The sequence below is a fragment of the Schistocerca nitens genome, chromosome 11, assembly GCF_023898315.1.
Source record: "Schistocerca nitens isolate TAMUIC-IGC-003100 chromosome 11, iqSchNite1.1, whole genome shotgun sequence".
Taxonomy (NCBI): domain Eukaryota; kingdom Metazoa; phylum Arthropoda; class Insecta; order Orthoptera; family Acrididae; genus Schistocerca; species Schistocerca nitens.
Window position 1 is genome coordinate 141,318,372 of NC_064624.1, and position 25,597 is coordinate 141,343,968.

At 44.2% G+C, this 25,597-nt stretch overlaps 1 protein-coding gene across 2 annotated transcripts in view; it reads right to left on the reverse strand.

Annotated features, from left to right (window-relative positions):
• LOC126212803 (ankyrin-3-like) overlaps positions 1 to 12,765 on the reverse strand; it is a 53,658-nt gene extending 40,893 nt beyond the window's left edge. Inside the window, exon 1 of one of the 2 annotated variants that reach the window (XM_049940210.1) lies at positions 12,619 to 12,765. The gene's annotated coding sequence lies outside the window, so the exon portion shown is untranslated. Of the gene's footprint in view, positions 1 to 10,719; positions 10,828 to 12,618 lie in introns of those variants that run through there. The other variant, XM_049940211.1, reaches the window with a different exon arrangement.
• Positions 12,766 to 25,597: the final 12,832 nt, after the last annotated feature.

A 25,597-nucleotide genomic window follows, 5' to 3' on the forward strand; every position in this document is an offset into this window, starting at 1 on the left:
CAACTTTGTTATTTTGGCTGAAATTAATCAAAAAATTCACAAACACTCACGGACTTCGAACATCGTCTGGCGATTAGACGTCACTTTTATAATACGTCTGTATGCGAGATTTCCACACTCCTACACATCCCTAGATCCACTATTTGAAATGTGATAGTGTAGTGGAAACGTAAAGCGCCAAATACAGCACAAAAGCGTACAGGCCGACCTCGTCTGTTGACTGACAGAGACTGCCGACAGTTGGAGAAGGTCGTAATGTGTAACAAGCAGACATCTATCCAGACGATCACACAGGAATTCCGAACTGCATCAGGATCCACTGTAACTACTATGACAGTTAGGCAGGAGGTGAGAAAACTTGGATTTCACGGTCGAGCGGCTGCTCGTAAGCCACACATCACGCAGGTAAATGTCAAACAAAGCCGCGCTTGCTGTAAGGGGCATAAACATTGGACGACTGAACAGTGGGAAAACGTTGCGTGGAGTGACGAATCACGGTACACAATGTGGCCAGCCGATGGCAGGTGTGGTTATCGAGAATGTCCAGTGATCGTCATCTGCCAGCGTGTATAGTGGCAACAGTAAAACTCGGAGGCGGTGGTGTTATGGTGTGGTCGTGTTTTTCATGGAGGGAACTTGCACCCCTTGTTTTTTGCGTGGTACTATCACAGCACAGGCCTATATTGATATTTTAAGCATCTCATTGCTTCTCACTGTTGGAGAGCAATTCGGGGATGGCTATTGCATCTTTCAAAACGATCGAGCACCTGTTCATAATGCAGAGTCTAAGGCGGCAGTAGAAGACAATAACATCCCTGTAACGGACTGTCCTGCACAGAGTCCTGATATGAGTCCTATGGAACACCTTTGGGATGTTTTGGAGCACCGACATCATGCCAGGTATCACCCAAAAACATCGATATCTCTCTTCAGTGCAGCACTCCATGAAGAATGTGCTGCCATTCCCCAAGAAACCTTCCACCACCTGATTGAACGTATGCCTGCGAGTGTGCAAGCTGTCATCAAGGCAAAGGGTGAGCCAACACCACATTATATTCCAGCATTAGTGATGGAGAGGCCACGAACTTGTAAGTTATTTTCAGCCAGGTGTCCGAATACTTTTGATCACATTGTGTATTTTCAAGGTCAAAATCTTACATGAGTCATCTCGCATATATTAAGAGAAAATGAGGCACTCCCTCATACATTACTCACTCACTGTCTTTATGTACAACAAAGCATTTGCACAGCATTACACAGAATGTTACCAGTTTCCTGTATAGTGCTAAAGTCGAAACCAGTTCACAATAATTGTACAAATCGCACCAGTTGTGGAAGTGCACTGTGTCAAGAATGCGAGAGAAGAGCACTGGCAGAGATACCAACATTCTGGTACATTTTGAAAATTACGGAGTACACGAGGTCTTGTCCAGGCTGGATTTGAGGGACGTTCATCAGTCTGTTAGTGAAGTACTGGTGCAGGAAAGAGAGAAGAAGGTAGCGCGCGTTTAGAGAAAGCTGGTTTCAGGTACCAGAGAGCAGAGAAGGGAACAGTCGTCAAAGTGCGGTCAGCTACGACAGAAGGCTGCAAATACAGGAGGGTCTGCTCTGCGTGGCGACTGCGTCACAAGAGGGCGACTTCAGTGTCCTCTGCTCCACAGGACGCGCCCAGTGGCAACATGTGACCCCTTTCTCAAGCTTCCCAAATGGCTGTGGGGTACATTCAGCAGAGGAATGAAATCGTACCCTGTCAACGGATTTTTCTAGATAGAGCCCCATATGCTATGCAGGGTTTTACATCTACATCTACATCTACGTGATTACTCAGCTACTCACAATAAAGTGCCTGGCAGAGGGTTCAATGAATCACCTTCAAGATGTCTCTCTACCGTTCCACTCTCGAATGGTGCGCGGGAAAAACTAGTACTTAAATTTTTCTGTTGGAGCCCTAATTTCTCTTGTTTTATAGTCATGATCGTTTCTCCCTAGGTAGATGGGTGCCAACAGAATGTTTTCGTAATCGGAGGAAAAAACTGATGATTGAAATTTCATAAGAAGATCCCATTGCGACGAAAAACATTTTTGTTTTAATGATTCTCACTCCAATTCACATATCATTTCTGTGGCACTATCTCCCCTATTTCGCGATAATATAAAACGAGCAGCCCTTCTTTGAACTTTTCAGGTGTCATCCGTCAGTACCACATGATGGGGATCCCACACCGCACAGCAATACTCCAGAATAGGGCGGACAAGCGTGGTGTAAGCAGTCTCTTTAGAAGACCTGTTGCGCCTTCTAAGTGTTCTGCCAACGAATCGCAGTCTATGGTTTGCTCTACCCACAACCTTATCTATGTGCTCGTTCCAATTTAGGTTATTTGTAATTGTAATCCCTAAGCATTTAATTGAATTTGCAGCCTTCAGATTTGTGTGAGTCATCGCGTAATCGAAATTTAGCGGATTTCTTTTAGTACTCACGAGAATAACTTCACAGTTTTGTTTATTCAGTGTCGATTCCCATTTTCCGCACCACACGGATATCTTATCTAAATCATTTTGCAATTCGGTATGGTCATCTGATGACATTGTAAGACAATAAATGACAGCATCTTCTTCAAAGATCCTAAGACGGCTACTCAATTTGTCTCCTATGTCGTTAATACAGATCAGAAACAATAGGGTTGTAGCCTCTCCCCGATGTTGTTCAATCTGTATATTGAGCAAGCAGTAAAGGAAACAAAAGAAAAATTCGGAGTAGGTATTAAAATTCATGGAGAAGAAGTAAAAACTTTGATGTTCGCCGATGACATTGTAATTCTGTCAGAGACAGCAAAGGACTTGGAAGAGCAGTTGAACGGAATGGACAGTGTCTTGAAAGGAGGATATAAGATGAACATCAACAAAAGCAAAACGAGGATAATGGAATGTAGCCAAATTAAATCGGGTGATCCTGAGGGGATTAGATTAGGAAATGAGACACTTAAAGTAGTAAAGGAGTTTTGCTATTTAGGGAGTAAAATAACTGATGATGGTCGAAGTAGAGAGGATATAAAATGTAGACTGGCAATGGCAAGGAAATCGTTTCTGAAGAAGAGAAATTTGTTAACATCGAGTATAGATTTAAGTGTCAGGAAGTCGTTTCTGAAAGTATTTGTATGGAGTGTAGCCATGTATGGAAGTGAAACATGGACGATAACCAGTTTGGACAAGAAGAGAATAGAAGCTTTCGAAATGTGGTGTTACAGAAGAATGCTGAAGATAAGGTGGGTAGATCACGTAACTAATGAGGAGGTATTGAATAGGATTGGGGAGAAGAGAAGTTTGTGGCATAACTTGACTAGAAGAAGGGATCGGTTGGTAGGACATGTTTTGAGGCATCAAGGGATCACAAATTTAGCATTGGAGGGCAGCGTGGAGGGTAAAAATCGTAGAGGGAGACCAAGAGATCAATACACTAAGCAGATTCAGAAGGATGTAGGTTGCAGTAGGTACTGGGAGATGAAGAAGCTTGCACAGGATAGAGTAGCATGGAGAGCTGCATCAAACCAGTCTCAGGACTGAAGACCACAACAACAACAACAACACTTCCTTGGGGAACGCCGGATATTACTTCTGTTTTACTCGATGTCTTTCCGTCTGTTACTACAAACTGTGACCTTTCTGACAGTAAATCACGAATCAAGTCGCACAACTAAGGAGATATTACATAGGCATGGTTGGAAGAAGCTTGTGAGGAACAGTGTCGAAAGCCTTCTGTAAATCTAAAAATAGGAATTCCCCGTCGACAGCGCTTATTACTTCCTGAGTAAAACGACCTAGTTGTGTTTAAAAGAACGATATTTTCTGAGTCCATGCTGATTATGTGTCAATAGATAGTTTTCTTCTCGGTGCTTCATAATGTTCGGATGTACTGGTTGGTCACATAGGAACTGCAAGAACTCATGCTAGTTTCCAGGCCAGCAGCTTGGATGTAGCTATATGTGTAAAAGAAAATTTAAAGTATACATACACGGTGACTAACATAAAATTTGCGGATATGGAAAGTGCTGTTGATGCGCAGTTATCACATAATGTGCAGGTAGTCAGGGGCCCGTATTGTTGGCCCATAAAAAGTTTGTAATAATATTTATAGAATGTATTTTTTGTGCAAAAGTACACTTTTTGAATGGAACAATTCTTATTGACATTAAGAAACTAAAAATAGCGTAAATTATAATGTTAGTTGGTTTGTTGCAGGATTCTGGTGCAAGCTGCTTACAATATAAATACTTTGTAAAGTTGCCACACTGTCACTTGTACAATACCTGTGGTAGTACACACTAAAGGACAACGTAAATGCATGCACTAGTTATGTGCATTCTGGGCAGTAACGAGGTAACTGTCCATCACAGGTTGTGTTCAAAATGATCACCAGCAGTGGCAGAACACGTTTCCTACCTGGTATGAAGCGACTGCTGCACACATGCTAGCGTTTCGTCGAACATCTCCGAGCAGGCTGCTGTTATGACTCGTTGCGTATCATCTGGTGTAGTCGGTATGTCCTTGCAGACAGCGTCATTCAGCTTTCCCCACAGAAAAAAGTCTACAGGCATCAAATCTGGAAAATGGGGCAGCTAACGTACTGGTCCTCGCCATCCAATCCAACGTTTTGGAAACAATTTGTGAAGGCACGCTGTAATACTCCACCCACTATGTAGTGCACAGCGGCCATATTGGTAACACAGGTTCCTCCTTGTGCGCAGAGGAAAGCCTTCTAGTATCTGTGGGAGATGGTTTGTTAGGAGGCTGTGATAGTTGTGCGCATTCATTGTTCTATCTATGAAACTCATCCTATGATTTGATGGTTTACTATCCCACAGCAAATGTTTACACTCCATGGGCACTGATGTTCCACCCAAGGAAGCCAATGCGGATTGTCAACATACCAATAGTGCACGTTTTCACCGTTTACCTGGCTTCACCACGAAAGAAGACACATGAAATATCTGGAGTACTAGTCGTAATGCTTATGTACAGAAGTTAACACGATTCTTATAATTGTTTCCATGGAGCTCTTGACTGAGGTAGATGTAATGGGGATGGAATTTACGCTGATGGAGAATGTGTAGGGCACTTGCCTGACTCATGAAACTTCCACAGTCGATTGCACAGGAGGTACTGTGTTGATCAACTGCAACAACAGCAAGAAAATTAATTTCCCCCCATCTGTCATCACTTGTTTCATTCTGTTGCGTTCCATAGTTGTTACACTATCATTTTCACACAACTGATTGAGAAGATGGCCGAGATTGGGCTCCTGCCGCATGCACTGCATTCTTCCTACACTCTCCATACACCATGAACATGTCAGCTTTTTCTGCACCGATAAATCCTATTGTACACACATGAGATACTGCTTAGTCACTTAGTAACTCATAGCAGTGCACTCAAGGAACACACAAGTACACTGTAAACCAACGTAACAACATCGATCTAACAACTATGCAGGTTGAATGGCACAAAGAAGTGTCAGTGTGGAAACTTTTCACAATGTCATATCCCATAAGTGGCTCGCACTAGACTTCTGCAGCAAACTGCACTGAAATTCTAGTTTACCCCATTTTAGTTTGTTACTGGCAGTAAGATTTGTTTCATTTGAAAAATTACAGGTACAGAAAATACAGTTTCTAAGTATTATTACAATCTGTGTATTGACTAACAGTACGAGACTCTGGCTTCCAATTCATTCTGTGAAAACTGCACGTCAATATCACATCCCATTTCCATAATATTTGCAGTGCAAGTTTGAGATGGTTCACCCTGCAGTCGCCATACAGAGCACCACAACATACAAATCAAGAGAAGAAAATGGTTTCAAGCCCTTGACATGTAGGCCACACAGTATTATATGTGTGTTGTGGGAGTATTATCAGCTTGTTTTGTCATCACGTTTAATAGGGGCTACATGTCTGGGGAGGTTGAAATACATAGAGAAGGGAATGCTAGAGAAAGGGGCAGATGGGGATGGATGGAGATAAAGAGGGATGGAAAGAGAGATGGAGCACCAAGAGATGAATAATGAGAGCTTTATAGCGTAAACTCACGAATCCAGTCACAGATGATACTCCACAGGTATGTAATTTTATTAGAAGCTGGTTGTGAGGAACAGTGTCAAAAGCTATCTGTAGGCCTAGAATTATGGAATCAACTACAGGTCCTCTGTCGATAGCAGTAATTACTTTGTGTGGACAAAAAGCCAGTAGGTTTCCATAAGAAAGATATTTCCTGACTCAGTGTTGTCCATGTGCCGATGATTCAAGGTACTTTATAAAGTTGGATCAGCCTGTATATTCCAAAATCTTACTGACTATAATGTCTGTGATATGGGTGTACAGTTTAGAGGATCAGTTGTATGTCACTGTTCCCACAATTTCACTTGCAAACCTGTATGGCACATATATTGCATACATCTCTGCCTGCACACTGCCTTCATCCATCTCCTCCTCACCCCTCTGTCTGTCTGTCCAGTCCTATGCCCTCATCATTTTCCATCTTACAACTACTCACCTACACTATCCATCTGGCTCCTGCAACCCCTGTCTCAGTTCATCTCATTCTCCCTCTACCTCTGATTATCTCCTCTATTTTCTCTCTCTACATTTCCTCCTCCTCCCTCTCACTCTGTCCATCTTCTCCATCCCCTCTCTCCATTTTCTCCTTTCCCTTTTCTCACTGTCCACATCCTCCTCCCCACTTTGTCCATAGCCTTTCCATCACTCTCCCTCTCCATCTCTTCCTGCCTCCAATCTGTTATTCCATCTAAATCTGCCCCCTCTATATATCCATTTCCTCTTGCACCCTCTCCCTTTGCATCTCCCATCCTTCCCTATCCACTTCCTCCTGGCCTCTTTCACTTATCAATCTCCTCCTGCCACCGTTTCTCTTTCCATTATCTCCTACACCTCTCTACCTTTCTGTCCTCCAAACCCATCTCTTCTTCACTGACCTATGTGGCCGAGCGGTTCTAGGCGCTTCAGTCTGGAATCATGCAGCTGATACAGTCGCAGGTTCGAATCATGCCTTGGGCATTGATGGGTGTGATGTTCTTAGGTTAGTTAGGTTTAAGTAGTGCTAAGTCTACAGGACTGATAACCTCAGATATTAAGTCCCATAGTGCTTAGAGCCATTTTGAACCATCTCTTCTTCCCTACATTTTTTCCTCTCCTCCTGCCCATCTCTCCTACCCATCTCCTCCTATCCCCCACTCATCTACCCCAGCCACCTCTCCTCATTCATCTTCTACTCCCGGCCACTCAGTGTTCACCTCCTCCCACTCCCATCTCTCTTTATGTCTTCTCCTACTCCTTCTCTCTCGGTCCATCGCCTCCTATCATCTCCCCCTGCCTCCACTTACCGTCCATCATTTCCTGGTCCCTCCCTCAGTCCATCCCCTCCTCTATCCATTTACAAATTCCCCAGCCATGCCCACCCACATATGTAGCCATTACTAAACATGTCGATAAAGCAGGCTGATAATATTCCCACAACAAACATATTGTGGATTGCAGCTTACACATCAGGGACTTGAAACCAATCAGTGCCCCTGATGTCATGCAAAGAAAATCGATAAACCAGGTCAGTTCAACTTGATCCCAACACGCTGTTGTTCAGTACAGCCTACCCATTGTAAAACCATTTTGTACAGTCGATTAGTAGGCATCACAGCAAAGCAGGTTCCTAAGACCAGCCACCTCTATATGAACACAACATGCCTATTATATGGAGCAGCTGATATGGCATGAGCTGTCAAAATACGATATGGTCCGTATTCCCACTCCTATCGACCTGGAAGGCTACAAGACAAGCAGTGATGATGCTCATACAGTCATGTAGTTTGTTTGTTTGTCATATTTCGGTGAAATGGGTCCAGGGGTTTAATGGGAGATCATAGGCAAACACTACGAGAACAAAAGCATCCGGACACCCCCACAACAAAAGCATCCGGACACCCCCATAAACATAAGTTTTTCATATTAGGTGCATTGTTTGCTACCTACTGCCAGGAACTCCATATGACCGACATCTGCAGTCATTCGTCACCGTGAGACAGTAGAATGGGGCGCTCTGCGAAACTCACAGACTTCGAATGTGGCCAGGTCATTAGGTGTCACTTGTGTCATACGTCTGCACGCGAGATTTCCACAATCCTAAATATCACTAGGTCCACTATTTCCAATGTGATACAGCACAAAAGCGTACAGGCCGATCTCGTCTGTTGACTGACAGAGAGCGCCTACAGTTGAAGAGGGTCGTAATCTGCCCAGACCATCATACAGGAATTCCAAACTGCAATAGGATCCACGGCAAGTACTATGACTTAGGTGGGCGGTGAGAAAACCCGGGTCTCGTGGTCGAGCGGCTGCACATAAGCCAAGCATCACGCTCGCAAAACTGTACGAGGTTAAAGTAAAGCACGATTTCTATTTATCTTGTTGTTACTGGTCTGTTGAATCTAATAAAACATGACCCAGACGTCTATCTGCAGTGGAACGTCCAGAGAAGGCAAGGTTGTTGTACAAGTAAATTTGTTTACTTTTCATTAAGAATGTAGAAACGTTTATGTCATTGTTGGTTACCATTAATGAGTTGTTTCAGTCGTTCCCTAACCTTTACACTAGTTTTCTGTACTGTTCAATCAAAGAACACAATAAGAACAGTGTATTTAAGTAAAACCATATAGTAACTGTTGTAGTTTGTAGATTATTTCTGAAATAAGGATGCCTTTCAAATTTACGACGTATGAATACGCCGATATAGTGTTTATTTATGGAAAATTGATGGCAATGCTACGGCTGAAATTAACGAATATCGCGGACGTTATCAATCTCGGAGGATTCCGAATGGACGAATCATTAGTGGAGTATTTCGAATGTTACAGGAGACAGGTTCTCTACCTAGCGTTCATAATCAGTACGAGAGCTCGACACGTGAAGACGACGATGAAGATATTATGGATGCTGTTCAAGGTAGCCTGGGTACAGTACACGGCGTATCTCTCAACGACTAGGCATTTCACAATGTAAGGTATGGTGTAGACTGAAGTACAATAATGTGTGTCTCTACCATAAACAAAAAGTGCATCATTTACACCTGGGAGATCCTGCCCTTCGCTTGGAGTTTTGCAACTGGTTAAAAACTAATCGACAGTTACACAAATACGTTTTATTTATTGATGAGGCACTGTTTACTCGAGATAGTATAAACAATTTTTTTAACGAGTACGTATGGTCTGAAGGAAACCCACAAGCAACAGTGCAGCGCAATTTCCAGCAGCGATTTAGCATAAATTTGTTGTCTGGTATAATCAACAGACACTTTATTGGACCATTCATTTTCCCAGGACGTCTAACTGGCATGTCGTACTTACAATTCCTTCAAGAAGAAATGCCCCACTTGCCCGAAGATATTCCGCTTGCTACGCGACTGCAAATGTATTTTCAATATGACGGCGCGCCTCCACATTTCACCAGCGCAGATACTGCACATTTAAATGAACATTTTCCACAGAAATGGGTTGGTCGTGGTGCTACACGTCTGTGGCCACCCAGATTGCCCGATTTAACACCAATGGATTTTCGTTTATGGGGATGGATGAAAGGCATAGATTATGATGACAAAGTCAATAAACGTGAGGCACTACTTGGTTGCATTATGAATGCAATAGACGAAATTATGAACAAGTCTGTGAAACTGAAAGGAGCAACAAAATCTGTTCATACACGTGCAGCTAAATGCACTGAACTCGGTGGAGATGTTTTTGAACTTTTATTGTGATTGTGATTGTATTGCGAAATTTTATGTACTTTGTACAAGTTTCTTAACAGTGAGTTTCGGTTTTTTTTCGGTTTAACACGAATTCACGTGTGCTGTGGTATAAACAAAAGCAGATTATGTGACACATTCATACAGTTCCAGTTAACGCTTTTACCACAAATTTTCCAAAATTAAATTCTCTACAACTTCTGTTGAAAACTTTCTGTAATTGTCTAGAATTTAAAAAAACTAATTGGGCGAAGTAGTTAACAAATTTAAAATTTTACGAAATTACGCCTTTGCTTCTCTGGATAATCTGGAAAACTGGGACATGTTTTACTATATTGATCAGACCAATAACAACAAAATAAATGGGAATCGTGCTTTACTTTAACCTCGTACAGTTTTGCGACGGCCTCATGTTAACGAAGTTGCTAAATTTCAGGCAAAATTTTTATTAGCCGTAACCCCGTAACCAACAATTTGCATATCTTCGTGAATCCCCCTGTATATTAGGACTGTATGGCAGTATTCCAGCAGATCTCTACTGCTTCAGTTGTCGAATCTGACAAGTTTGCATCAAAAGTAGCAGCCCTTCGGGAACCTGTTTCTGTGGCACACAACATGTAACAATAATTAGTGTGGCCAGTGGCTCCATTACGTAGACTACGCCGTAAGAATCAGTAGCTGCTGAAATGCGTAGATGACGTGAACCGATACCGGAATGCATATCAAGAGCTATTGCGCTAGAGGTGGTAGAAACATTTGAGAAAATTGTATTAAAACTCGGTACCACCTCTAGCTACTCTCGTTTTCATAGATACCGATTTTAAGGAGGGTACCATTGAGAACAGGAGACCGTCAAGTCGAGGAAAGTGATACGCTCAGCACACCGCACAGTGCTGGAAGAAACACATAGAGACTTACCAGATGTGTGAGTTCTGCTCTGTGCCGCTGCAGCCAGTGTAGTCGGCTGTCGTGAAGACAGCCTTTTATCCATATCTTGGCCACTGCTGGACTGGGTTGACACCTCCCACCTTCTCTGTCCCCAGCCTGCCCTCTGCTACAGGACCCCTCCCCCTCTCACCCCTGCCCCCCGCCCCCCCCTCCACCAGCCCCTCATCAAACTTTCTCGGCGTCCGACGTTGGAAGTATACTTGCGCAACGCCTCGCAGCACTGCCCTCAAGGGCACGTGATGATCTTGGCAACCGCCCTGCTGCTCATTCTGACTTCGCGGCATCTTCCAGTACGACTCCGTGTTAGCCAGGTACCTGCTCACCGCGGGGTGCTCACATCAGAGCCTGCTCCAGTCCATCCCCTGACAAGCACGCCATGAGGATGCAAATACCGTCAACACTGCGTGTACCCTTGACAGTGGCCTCCATTCGGCTACGAAGGAAATACACGGATTTCGTATGGTATGCACCAAATGATGACTACATCTGTAGAGCTACTAGTCGGGGGTGAGCTGCGATCACACGCTGTTCCAGGAACTCGCAGACTCGCATTTCTATGGGACTAAGATCGATAGATTTAGTGGGGCTATTAAGATGTGATAGGGTTCCTGAGCGTTTGTCAAGAGGGGAACGTATCCATTCAGTCCCGTGAATGTGGCTGTTGTAATCTATCGAAATGGGAGTGTCTACAGCATGCTCATCAGGAAGTGCAGAAGTGAGTGGTAAGGTGGTAGAACAGTAAGCAGGGCACACGGGCTTCTGGAGTGGAATGTTGGCGTCATTTGTGGACACAAAAATTTATTCTCACGACGTTAATTAAAACAGAGCACTGTTAACAACACAATGCTTAATTAGCATTTGCAAATTGGGATGATCTACACCGGTTATTCAATTGAATAAAAGCAATGAGAATAATTCAAAACATAATTTTAAAGAGAAACAGCCTCATGGCCACAACTTTAAATTAATAAGAAATTACTTTACACAAATGTAACCGTATCATAACTACAGTTCTGAGCTCACTAATCACTTGTGAATATGAAAAATTACAATTTGTAAAAGCTATTTGCTTTCAAAACAAATACTCAAATAGCAAGGTCTCATAAACACGCGAATTAATTATTATGGAAAACATTCGCCAATATGATGTTACGGTAGCCCGAAAGATTTATACAGCAATCAGCACCCTCTCGACGTTTGGCGCTCACATCGGCCGCGCGTCTGAATTCCGTGCTCGAGAGCTAAAGTGACACCAGCAGGCAGGAGGGCCTGCACAAATCAATAACGGCTTCTAGATCACACTAACCCAGTATTAACACACACGTCACTAAAATACTAAAACCAACAGCCAAGTACTGGGTAGCGCCAAACGTTGGACGAGATGTTAAACGTTATAGTGTGCCAATCCCAGTTACTGTTAAAGCAATAGTTCATTACACAGTCTCCAATGACGTCAAATTTCACTTGATAAATTTATAAACCACAACTAGTTCAAGGTGATAATGATCAGACAATCCGCACACATCGTTAAAAAGCAAAGCGCCATTTGAAGATGTAAAGTTGTTACTATTACAGTTGCCAACGACAATGAAGTTGGCAATTCCGATTTAAATTGGCGGCTCGAGTTTTATACAGAGAATAAGCTTTGACTCATAAAATTGACGACTTAACGTATTAACAATAATAGTAATAAAAGGAATCGCCGAATATCGGCCACACTTGTAAAGCAACAGAACCAGTGCACAGTGCAGTTAGACGGACTTTCAATACCAAGTATCCCACATCCAAGTGGTTGAAGGAATGACTAGCGGAAATCAAAGAGGCTACACGGAGCAATGACATCCAAAAGTTCTACAACAAATGGCTCACCATTTACAGTTAGTCCAGGAGCTCGCCGTTAAGTTGCACGCCAGGGTAAATTCCCGCGCTCTGCTCAGGATTCCAGACAGACCCGACTCCTTCAACAGAGCCCGTGTTGGCCGGTGACTGCTTCCGCCAGACCCAGGCGCCGGAGTGTCAACACGGCGCGTCCCCGCAGTACACGGAGCGCCGGCCGGCTGCTCGCGGCGCCCCGCGCGCTGCCTCCTTCCCCCTGTCACTGCCGCCTCTCCTCCAGAGCCGCGGCCGTCCTACTTAGAGGACGCTGGCCAACCTGGACGCCTCAAAGTGCGTAACATCGACAGAGAAACTATCCAGCCGAGAGCATGGCAGGAAGCCACGGCTCAGTAACGGCAACAACTGGACACCGACAATGTACCAAAGTACACACGGTGGTCCACGTTCACGGTAACCTGAATGAACGGGCCTGAGTAACGGTAGACGAAACACCGCGAAAGCTGACTGAGCCGCTTCCAGCGTGAACTGCAGCCTCCACACGTACCGGGCAGAACGCCTCGTTGCTTCTTCGGTGCTCTCAGGGCCTCGCGTCACTTGACGAGGGAGCAGACCTGTGATACGTCGGGCCAAACTGCACACCTCCTACCGGCCACTGCCCAGTTCCCGTGCTGTCTGGCACAGCTGAAGACCAGCTGTCTCATGTGCTGCTGGCTACCAACGCAAAATGTCCATTGTATACGGTTCTCTTAGCAAAGTTCACTCGCAAACTTGTTGAAATGGCCAGACTCACAGTGACAGCAGCAATTAATAATAGGTTTGATGCCTGCTGTCATTAACGAGGTGTGACACTCCTCTTGCTTCTTACGATCTCTGTCCCCATGTCGCAATACATGGAGGTGAGTGTTAAGACACGTTGGGCAGTCCGCTTTCGTATACACTCATATCAGACACCTTTATTCAAGTTGTAGTCCTACCTCATTATACAACTTCCCTTGATTGTTTCTGATGAGGTCGTCAGTCTTTTAATTTTTGTATAACTACAGCAATCTATATCCATTTCAACGTACCTACTTTATTCAAGCCTCTGTCTCCTTCCACAACTATTACCCCCATTGTCCACGTATCTTTCCACAATGGAATCGACAATTCATTATTGTATCAAGACGTTTCCTATCAACCAGCTTCTTCCTTTACTCAAGTTGCGTCATAAATTTCCTTTCCCTCAATTCAGTTAAGTACTTCGTCACCTAATCAAATGAAAGTATATGGTTCCAGAGATCTCTTCAAGTCTGAAACATCTGTGTTATATATATATATATATATATATATATATATATATATATATATATATACGAGGGCCGTTCAGAAAGTAACCTCCGGTTGATTTAAAAAAATACACCAAGTTAAATAAAAATATTTTAATATATACATCTTACAACTACATCTTTGCACTATTTTTCTACATAGTCTCCATAGCGATTGAGGCACTTATCGTATCTCTTCACAAGCTTTGAAATTCCTTCTGCTTAAAAATCACCCGCTTGTGCCTGGAGCCAGCCTGTGACCGCATCTTTGAGCTCTTCGTCGTCATCAAACCGCTGTGACCCGAGCCATTTCTTCAAATGCATGAAGAGGTGATAATCACTTGGCGCCAGGTCTGGGCTGTAAGGTGGATGGTTGATAACGTCCCACTTGAAGGACTCAAGAAGGGCCGTTGTTCTGCGAGCAGAGTGAGGACGGGCGTTATCGTGCAAAAAAACGATACCGGAAGTCAGCATACCACGGCGTTTGTTCTGTATAGCCCGTCGTAACTTTTTTATTGTTTCACAGTACACGTCTTAATTAATGGTCGTACCACGTTCCATGAATTCAACCAACAACACCCCTTTGGCATCCCAAAACACCGTTGCCATCAGTTTTCTGGCAGAAAAATCTTGCGAGGCTTTTCTTGGTTTGGTAGGCGAATTTGAATGTGCCCACATCTTTGATTGTTCTTTTGTCTCAGGGTTCACGTACTTAATCCAGGTTTCGTCACCGGTCACGATTCTGTTTAACAATGGTTCTCCTTCGTCCTCATAACGTGACAGAAAGTCTAATGCAGAGGCCATTCTTTGAGTTTTGTGGTGGTCGGTAAGAATTTTGGGCACCCATCGTGCACAGAACTTACGGTAACCCAATCTTGCTGTCACTATCTCGTACAAGAGAGTCTTAGAAATCTGTGGAAAACCAGTAGACAACTCCGACATTGAGAAACGTCGATTTTCACGAACTTTTGCATCAACTGTCTGAACGAGTTCGTCAGTCACCAATGATGGTCTACCACTCCTCTCTTCATCACGAACGTTTTCTCGTCCACTTTTAAATAAACGTACCCATTCACGGACAACTCCTTCACTCATAACTCTTGGTCCGTACACGGCACAAAGCTCACGATGAATAGCTGCTGCAGAATATCCTTTGGCTGTAAAAAACCTTATGACAGCACGCACTTCACATTTGGCGGGGTTTTCTATTGCAGCACACATTTCAAACTGCCACAAAAACTAAACTAGCGCAGGTACGACGTTCACTCGACCACGGCTTGATGCCGACTGACCTGTTGAGTGCGTGAACGCACAGATGGCGTCGCTACTCCCCCCACAACCCGCACTGTGACCAATCGGAGGTTACTTTCTGAACCACCCTCGTATATATATATATATATATATATATATATATATATATATATATATATATATATATATATATATATATATATATATATGTGTGTGTGTGTGTGTGTGTGTGTGTGTGTGTGTGTGTGTGTGTAGACTGGAGCGAGAAATGAAAATTCATACCAAGGCCAGGATTTGAACCTGTGTGTCCTGCAGCCTAGGCAGCTGTGCTGGTTAGTACGCCACCGTGCTACAGTGGGTTTGCAGAACAGTGTACACTACACTTGCATGCCTCAATGTTCAATTAAAATTCCCATTCCTACCAAACGGCCTCAGGTGTGAATATGGATTTGGTTTGGGGAGGGAGGTGCTCTAGGATAGTCTGTGGAGTTGTGCAAAGCCATTGTGCCAGCGTGGCGCAGTGGTTACTGCTTCTCCAAAGTGCGCAGGATCCTCATTTCAAATCCCTGCCTTGGTACAAATTTTTGTCTGTCTCTTCTATCTTCTTCATTTGTTATTCAGTACATCATACCTTCAACGTTTTTTAAAATAGAACCATGCTGTTGTCTGATCTGATAATCATCCACGATTTACTGCCAAACAAATACCTACATGTCATACTCCATAACACTTAAACTGATGTTACACCTTAACAAACACTTCTTCAGTATAGCTTTCCCTGCTATTGTCACTCTACACTCTATATCCTCTGCACTACAATCTTCATCAGTTATTTTGCTGTCCAAACAGTAAAAGTCATCTACTACTTTTAGTGTATCATTTCCTAATCGAATTAGCATGGCACTGCCTCATGTAATTCTGCCACACTTAATTGTCGTTGATTACTAATCTCGATGTTCATCTTATAATATATCATCAAGTCGCTATCCATTTATTCAAAGTGCTCTTCCAAGTCCTTCGCAAGCCTTATAACATTAGGATGTCGTAACCATACTTAAATGTTTTTATTTTTTTACACTTAACTTTAATTACCTTCCAAAATATCTCCTGATTTTACTTCAAAGCTTGCTCCACGTACAGACTCAATAGAAGCGGCGATTGTTTACAATCCCGTCTCTCTCCATTCTCGACACTTACAACCACCTTCTTGTTTCTGTACTTAATGTGAATAACCTTTCACTACGTACGGTATCTGATCAAAACTATCCAGACACCCGGTTCATAATGACTTACAAGTTCGCGGCGCCTTCCATCGGTAATGCTGGAATTCCTTTTGGTGTTGCCCCCCCCCCACCCACCCTTAGCCATGATGACAGCCTACACTTTCGCGGGCATACCTTCAATTAGGTGCTAGAAGGTTTCTTGGGGAACAGCAGTTCATCCTTCACAGAGTGCTGCACCGAGGAGAGGGGTCGATGTCGATCGCTGAGGCCTCATACGAAGTCGCGTTCCAAAACATCTCGACGGTGTTCCATAGGATTCAGGACAGGGCTATGTGCTAGCCAGTTCATCCCGGTTCTTGTCGTGTAACCAATCCGCCACAGGGCGTCAATTATGAACGGGTACTCGATCTTGTTCAAGGATGCAATCACCATCCCGAATTGGTCTTCAACAATGGGAAGCAAGACGGTGCTTAAAACATCAGTTTAGTCCTGTGCTGTGATAGTGCCACGCAAAACAACTAGGGGTGCAAGCCCCCTCCAAGAAAAACACCACCACACCGCAACACCACCGCACTACACACGCTGGCAGATGTCGTTCACTGGGCATTCGCCATTCCCACACCCTGCCATCGGATCTTCACATTGTGTACGGTGATTCGTCACTCCACACAGCGTTTTCCCACTATTCAATATTTACGCTCCTTAAACCAAGCGAGGCGTCGTTAGTCATTTACCGGCGTGATGTGTGTCTTATGAGCAGCCGCTCGACCATGAAATCCAAGTTTTTTCATCTCCCGGCCAACTGTCATAGTACTTGAAGTGGATCCTGATGGAATTGGGAATCCCTGTGTGATGGTCTGGATAGATGTCTGCCTATTACACATTACGACCCTCTTAAACTGTCGTCAGTCTTTGTAACTCAACAGACGAGGTCGGCCTGTACGCTTTTGTGCTTTACGAGTCCCTTCACTTTTCCACTTCAGTATCACATGGGAAACAGTGGACCTAGGGATGTTTAGGGGTGTGGAAATTTCGCGTACAGACATATGACACAAGTGACACCTAATCACCTGACCACATTCGAAGTTCGTAAGTTCCGCGGAGCTCCCCAGTCTGCTCTCTCACGATGTCTGACTACTGAGGTCGAAGGTATGGAGTACCTGGCAGTAGGTGACAGCACAATGCACCTAATATGAAAAACGCACGTTTTTGGGGACGTCCGGATATGTTGGATCACAGAGTGTATATTTCATCTCAGTGTCTTTGAGAACTCGAAGTGGTATTTCAATCAACATTGTCAAAAAATTTCCCTAAATCTACAAACGCTATAACAAAATGTTTGCCTTTCTGTTCTAGAGAAAGTTGCAGGGTAAGTTCAGCCTGGTGTATGCTTGCATTTCCTTGGAGCATATGCTTACCTCCCCTGACATGGGTTTTTTGTCACTTTTTCCATTCTTCCATAAATAATTCGTCTGAACATATGGCGACTGTACCTCACTAAATTTGTGGGTCTGTAGAATTTTCACTTGTCAGCACCTGCATTATGTGAAATAGGAACGATCACATTCTTCCAGTGGCCTGAGGATATTTCGCCTGTGCCTGTCAACACTGATATTGACTGTTGATGACTGGAAACATGTTGACTTGTCGGACGAGTCACGTTTGAAATTGTATCTAGTGTCTAGACGCCGCCTCATGGCCATGGGCCCTACATGTCAGCAGAGGTCTGTTCACTGTTCTATAATGGTGTGGGGCGTGTGCTGTTGGAATGATATGGGACTCCTGATACGTATAGATACGACTCTGACAGGTGACACGTATGTAAGCATCTTGTATGATCACCTGCATTCATTTCTGTCCATTGTGCATTCCGACGCACTTGGGCATTTCTAGCAGGACAATGCGACACCACCACACGTCCAGAATTGCTACAGAGTGGCTGCAGGAACACTCTTCTGAGTTTAAACACTTTCGTTGGCCACAAAACTCCCCAGACATGAACATTACTGAGCAAATGTGGGATGCCTTGCAGTGTGCTGTTCAGAAAAACTTTCCACCCGTTCGTACCCTTACGGATTTATGGACAGCTCTGCAGGATTCATTGGGGTCAGTTCCCTCTAGCACTACTTCAGACAATAGTGGAGTCCATGACTCGTCGAGTTGCGGCACTTCTGCGTGTTCGCTGGGGCCCTCTATGAAAATAGGCAGGTGTACCAGTATCTTCAGCTCCTTCAGTATATATGATGCAATTAAGACTTTTCGTAATTTTGCGATAAATGCTGTAGATATGCTAATGTTAATAGCTGATCTTCCCAAAATCCATATATATTTGCAATCAATATGAGAGAAATAAATGTAATATATCATATTTGAGTAAAATAAATTATCTGAAATGAATGGACTTATCAGAATGAGAGAGATGAAATGTAACAACGTGAAACCATACCATTGCAATGAACACACCATCAGACATTAAGATACAATTATTTTTGAAAGTTTTGTGGCCGGTCGCGGTGGTCTAGCGGTTCTAGGCGCTCAGTCAGGAACCGCGCGACTGCTACGGTCGCAGGTTCGAATCCTGCCTCGGGCGTGGATGTGTGTGATGTCCTTAGGTTAGTTAGGTTTAAGTAGTTCTAAGTTCTAGGGGACTTATGACCACAGATGTTGAGTCACATAGTGCTCAGAGCCATTTGAACCATTTTGAAGGTTTTGTGGAACTCCTTTCGTCGTGGAATGACAGTCGAATTATTTAGTTGTGGTTTCGCAGCTTGCTTGAAACCACTGGCCAGCTGCACTGATGAGTGACTTTCCACCAGGAAAACACTCAGACGCTCCCTTGACGCGTCGCGGGTCAACAGCGTAGGGGTCGCCAGCGATAGCGCGGGCCTCGCCTTCACCAGAGCGTGCCGTTTTGCGACCAGATAACACGAAGTAAAGGAGAGTTCATTTCTTGTTGCCGTTCTAATGAAAATTCGAATGGCAAAAACCAAAAGAACAGCTTTAAAACAAGAACAAGTGGAGCAACGAAGTAAATGAAAAAAGCACAAGTCTTGACATTTTCCAAGAAGGAAATTAGAAGCAATCATTGCTGACGTCAAGCTGCTGTTGAGTTATGGAACAAGTTTTATGCTCACGTATCACGTACTCTCCTTGAGTGTCACAGCGCTGTAGACATCGGCGGCCAGCTTGATTCCTCCTAGTTCAGTGACTTCAGAAAGTCACTTGGGGCAGTGCCGGCAGTCCGTCTGCTGAGGAAACAAGACGTCGCCGGTCAGGGGACCAGGCTCAAGCCTTCCCTGCGGACAGAATTCAGCACGCTGCTCTTAAAGGAACAACATCGTCAGGTGGAAAGGTGATTCCAGTCGCATCAGAAGGACGTGTCAAAGGACCGATACTGTTAACATTACATACCGTGTGTTTCCGTAAGGTCGAACAAAAATTCAACAGGACATAGAGATTGCTCCACTGAACAATTTGAGGTATGGAACCTGGGGTCTGAGAAACCAGCTTAACAAGATATGGGAGTATACTCGTCCACCGCTCTGTCTAGTGTTACTGTTTTCCAGCCTATTTGCAACTAACATGTGTAGATGTTTACTGTTGGCCCTCTGAATTTTACTGTTGGCACGACAAACGCTGGCAAAAGACGTTCACTTCGCATTCGACATACCACACCCTGCCATCGGATTGCCAAACTGTGTACTGTGATTCGTCACTCCACACAGCGTTTTTCCATTGTTCAATCCTCGAGTGTTTACGCTCCTTACAGGGAGCGAGGCGTCGTTTGGTATTTACCGGTGTGATGTGTGGCTTATGAGCAGCCGCTCGAACACGAAATCCAAGTTTCACTCACCTTTCACATACCTGTCGTAGTACTTTCAGTCGATCTTGATGCAGTTTGGAATATCTGTGTGATGGTCTGGATAAATGTCTGCCTATTACACATTACGACCCTCTTCAACTGTTGGCGCTCTCTTTCAGTCAACAGACGAGGCCGGCCTGTACGCTCTTGTGCTGTACGTCTCCCTCCTCGTTTCCACTTCACTATCAAATCTGTAACAGTGAACCTAGGGATGTTTAGGTATGGGGAAATCTAGCGTACAGACGTATGACACGTGACACCCCAATCACCTGACCACACTCGTAGTCTGTGAGTCCTGCAGAACGCCCCATTCTGCTCTCTCACGATGGTTAATGACTACTGTGATCGCTGGTATGGAGGACCTGGTAGTACGTTGCAGCACAATGCACCTAATTCCAAAAACGTACTTTTGATAACATTGTGATTTTTTTTCTCTTCCTTTTCCTACACTCGAATACCAGTCCACTACCAAAATTAAATTTTGCTGTCCATTAACTTAAGAATAATTTCTTTTATTTCATATTAAATTATTTTATTTTATGTATCATTTGCGAAGTTCTGGATATTTTTGAACACATTCTAAGTTGGTATCTGAAAGAATCATAAGTTGTTTTCGCATGTATACATAATCTAAGTGATATCTCTACCAGGGAATTTCCTCGCGTCTAGAAATAAAAACAGAGGACGGTGCTATACGAGCTGAGCCGAATAAACCCGAATTGGTGAATGCTATTTGCAGTTTGTTTATGTGGTTGATTGGAAGTGCGAATTATCAGCGTTATTTTATTAGTTAAATCCATAAATTCAGACTATCAGAGTGGAAATAACTGGTAAGACGGATTACATATTATACTTCTGCGCTTATCCAATAAAAGGAAATTTTGAGAGAAAATTTTTGCCAGATCGCTACATTACCAGTTGTACACTCCCCGGTTAGCAGTCGCATTAAGTTCTGCTCTCGGTAGAGAGCGGAAAACGAGTCGTACGAATACGTAATGACGCCTGAACGGGGAACAAACGCACGATAATTGAACCTGTGGTGCTGGCAGGGTTACTGAAATTAACCAGAGAATAAGCTTTCACAATGGAAGGAATACTTACAGAATTTTTGATGAAAAGATTCTTTTTAGAACGAGAAAGGAGAGGAAACGGCGCCACCACACAAATTATGTGGAAGAATATGACGACTGCAAATTTATATAATAGATTTGGTAGTACTATTTTTCGATCTCATGAACGAAACATGATACTATTTCTTAATATAAAACTTTCTGCTTGTAGTAGGCCTAATAGGCATTTGCTATTGATACTTCGTGAATTATGCTGTCATGTTACTTACGTAAGCGAGGTAAATAAAAATGATCATTTGTGCGAAAACAGTCTCACTTATTTGGTGTGTGTTACAATTGCAGCAATATTAGGAAGGGCAGTTCATTTTATCTAGCAGACAGTGGAAAAATAGACATAATCAAGTCGAAAAACCACACAAGTCTTGAGTACTACGCGTATTAACAGCTTTTACAGTATTAGAAGACGATATCTTGATTTTGCATATAGCAGACCGTTTGACGGACTTTTATGAGGTAATAGATTCTTTCACAGGAAGGAAGGCACGCCATGGAAATCTGTAGCAAGATTAGAGACAAAAAAATTCTGGGACCTAAGGATTAAAGAGATGTGTATTGTTTTGATGGTCTCTTATTTTCACTGTTTTTTTTTTTTTCTTCCTTAGGAGGAGGCAGGATGTGAAACCGAATGACTAGAAGCAAGAAAGGCACTAGAGGACATTTTATTTTCCACTGTCCTGAATATACGTTTGATGGCTTCCACTGCAAAATATACACGATCGAATTCCACAGAGCAAAATACAGTGACGTGTGATAGAAGAATGCTGTATGAAGAAGCGTGGCACTCCAGTTCAGTTTGGCATACTTAAGACCGAATAAGTTGTCTTACAAATCCTCGAACATATATATTTTATTCATCAAACCCTCGAGAAAGATGCGCATTTCAAAATGAACATATGTTTGAATAATTTAATCTTTTTAAATTTTTTACGTTATATCACAAACACTCGAGGTGGGGAGGGGGGGAGGGGAGGACGGGTTCCACTACGTTCCTGCCTCGCTCGCCATGTTGTAACTCTGGGAACTGAAACAGCCTCTCCAGTGCACCGCGCTTTGTCGGAGTGACGTAGGGAGCCGCCGACTTAGCGAAGGCGAGGCGCCGCATATCGCTTGTGAACCTGTGCCCTCGACCGCCAGCAGTCGCTATCAAAGTTTATTTTTTCTTTTCTGAGAAGTAATTACTCACCAGTGCAGCTGAGCAACAAACAAACTGCGAAGAAGGGCGCTGCTCATGAGGAAAAAGACGTAAAGTCACTCTCTGTATGCAAATTTTATGATATGTTTAATATACAGTTCACGTCAAATTATATCGCCGTTTTCATTATACAGGGTGTATGAAAAAGAATCATCCGATTTGGCACGTCTACATTTTTGAAAGTAACAAAGATATAGGAGGTTGGTTCAGTAAGTAATGCCCCACATTTTTTCCTCAGAACGTATATATTGTTAAGACTCAGAATTTTGTGACAATATAATTCAACATGTCTTGTTCATGTCCTATTTTTCTGCGTAGTCTCCATCACGATCTTTGGCTGTACCCCAATGTTGTGGAAGAGCATGTACTCCCCGCTGGTAAAAGCTCTTGTCCTGCGGGCGTAGCCAAGTTTTCACTGCATGATGACACTCTCGCCATCTTCAAAGTGTGTTCCCCGTAGAGAATCTTCAAGCGGCCCAAAGAGATGGAAGTTGGGGGGGGAGGGGGGGAGGGGGGTGAGGTCTGGACGGTAGGATGGATGCCACAGTGATGTACAACCCAGTTTGGCGATGTGTTCCCGGGTACTCATACTTATGTGCGGGCGTGCATTATCGTGTAGGACCAAGATTTCTGCTGGTTTCTTGTCCGATCGGACATGTCGGAAACGGTTCTTTATTCAGAGTCTTCAGGTATGTCAATGAATTGATGGTTGACTCCCTTGGCATCACATCTACCAGAATGACGCCATCACAATCCCAAAATACTGTCATCATGACTTTTCCGGCAGAGGGGGTTGTCTTGAATTTCTTCTTTTGTGGTGAATGAGGATGATGCCACTCCATCGACAGCCTTTTGTTTCCGGCGCCAAGTGGCGCACCCTGCTTTCGTCACTGGTAACGATCCGTGACAGAAAGGACCCTCCGTCGGTCTCAAAACTTCAGATGAAATGGCTTTTCTTTTAATCTTGTGGTCCGCTGAGAGCATTCGTGCAACCAGTCGTGAGCACCTCTTTTCATATCCGAGAGTCTCGATCATTGCAGACGCACTTCCAGTGGTGACCGACAACTGTAGAGCCAATTGTCGAGTTGCGTTGCGCCGGCCGGCACGAATAATGGCTTCCCCACCACTCAGCATGTCTGGAGCAGTGGCTGTGACAGGACGTACCGAGCATGGCTGATCATGGAGTTCTGTTTCTGAATTTCCTGAGGCTGTAACTTACTTTACCCATCGACCAACTGTACTCCTATCAACTGCATCATCGCCAGAGACTGGACGCAAAATTTTATGGATGTTCACTGTGGTGTCACCGCTAGACACCACACTTGCTAGGTGGTAACTTAAATCGGCCGCGGTCCTGTAGTACATGTCGGACCCGCGTGTCGCCACTGTGTATTCGCTAACGTAGCGCCACCACAGGGCAGGTCACAAGACACGGACTTGACCTCGCCCCAGTTGTACGGACGACATAGCTTGCGACAAGACGTATCACGTCTTCCTCTCATTTGCCGAGAGACAGATTAAATAGCCTTCAGCTAGTCCATCGCTACTACCTAGCAAGGCGCCCTTAGTATCAGTGCTAATTGCTTACTACTACTCACGAGATGTATTTCAACAAGAAGAACATCATTAAAAGTTAAGTAATCTACCCAATACGTTCTTTTCTTTATAGTTTTCATCCAGTCTCCTGTTTCAGAATTTACGCCCGTCTGCGTTAGTTTCGCGTGCACCTAGCCACTCATTGTGTCGAGACCTTAGGGAATCGACACAACAAATATTTTGGCGCCGAGGAGTGGTGCCGCGCCCACGTTGCAGTCTTTGTGTTATACTTGCTCTAATTTGCTTGTGTCATGGCTTCGCCGCATTCTCCAGATGTACTGTCCGAATTTTTTCGCTTGCAGAATCAGCAGACGCAGGCGTTATTGGAAGCCCTTGGACAGCTCGTCCAGGGTCAACGTGCGCTGCAAACCGATGCGGCAGCAGCCGCTTCATCGCTACCGCAGCCACACAACGCTGTCGCACCGCCATTTCGGCCCTTTGAGGCCACAACCGAACGTTGGACTGAGTGGGCCGATCAGTTCAACTTCCACCTCACTGCTTATGGAATTCAAGGTAAAGAGCGGCAGCCGTTTTTGCTTTCTTGTGTCGGTGTGTCTACCTACCGTGTGATAGTGAAATTGTTTCCCCGACGAGACGTAGCAACTCTGTCCTACGAGGAAATTTTGTCGGCTTTAGATGCCTATTTCAAAGAAACAGTAAATGTAGTTGCCAAACGGTATACGTTTTTTCGTACAAAACGTACGGCCGGTCAGACTAATAGGGAGTGGGTAGCAACTTTGCAAGGACTTACTAGAGACTGCGCGTTTGCCTGTGAATGTGGCCTCCCATATTCAGATACTATGGTGCGTGATGCAATTGCACAGAACGTTTCTGATGTTCGCATAAGGGAACAGATTTTGAAACTAATTAATCCCTCCCTGCAACAAGTGATAGACATATTGGACAGGCAAGACACACTTGACTTTGCTCAGGAATCATTTGAAACTTCGCCAGCAGTGTGTCACGTTAATCGGCCCGCCCGGCCCGCTGCACGGGACGCTGAGCGGCCCTCGCGCCCGACTTCGCAGCGGCCGCCTAGCTTGCAACCACGTGCGCCGCGTAAGCAAGCAAATGCAGTGAAATCTTGCCCGCGGTGTGCAACTAGACATTCGCGTGAAAATTGCCCGTCACGCCAAGCTATTTGCTTTTACTGTCAAAAGAAAGGACATGTACAAAGTGTTTGCCAGAAAAAGTTAAGATCAGACAATCACACCAATTCCAGGCCCTTTGCTTCGCGCCGGAATCGAACCCAGGACAATCAGGCTCGTGGACCTTCGCCCATGGACATCCATGTAGTACATTCCCACCCGTCCAGTGACACTTTAGCTAACAGTGACTGTGTTCGTCCCACCCACAGAGTGCGTCGACGTCGCCGGAAATCCCGTAAAGTTGCAAGTGCTTCTGGACCTGTATCAGTTCAAATTGCACGAGACAGTCGCTCTTGTCGTCAACAA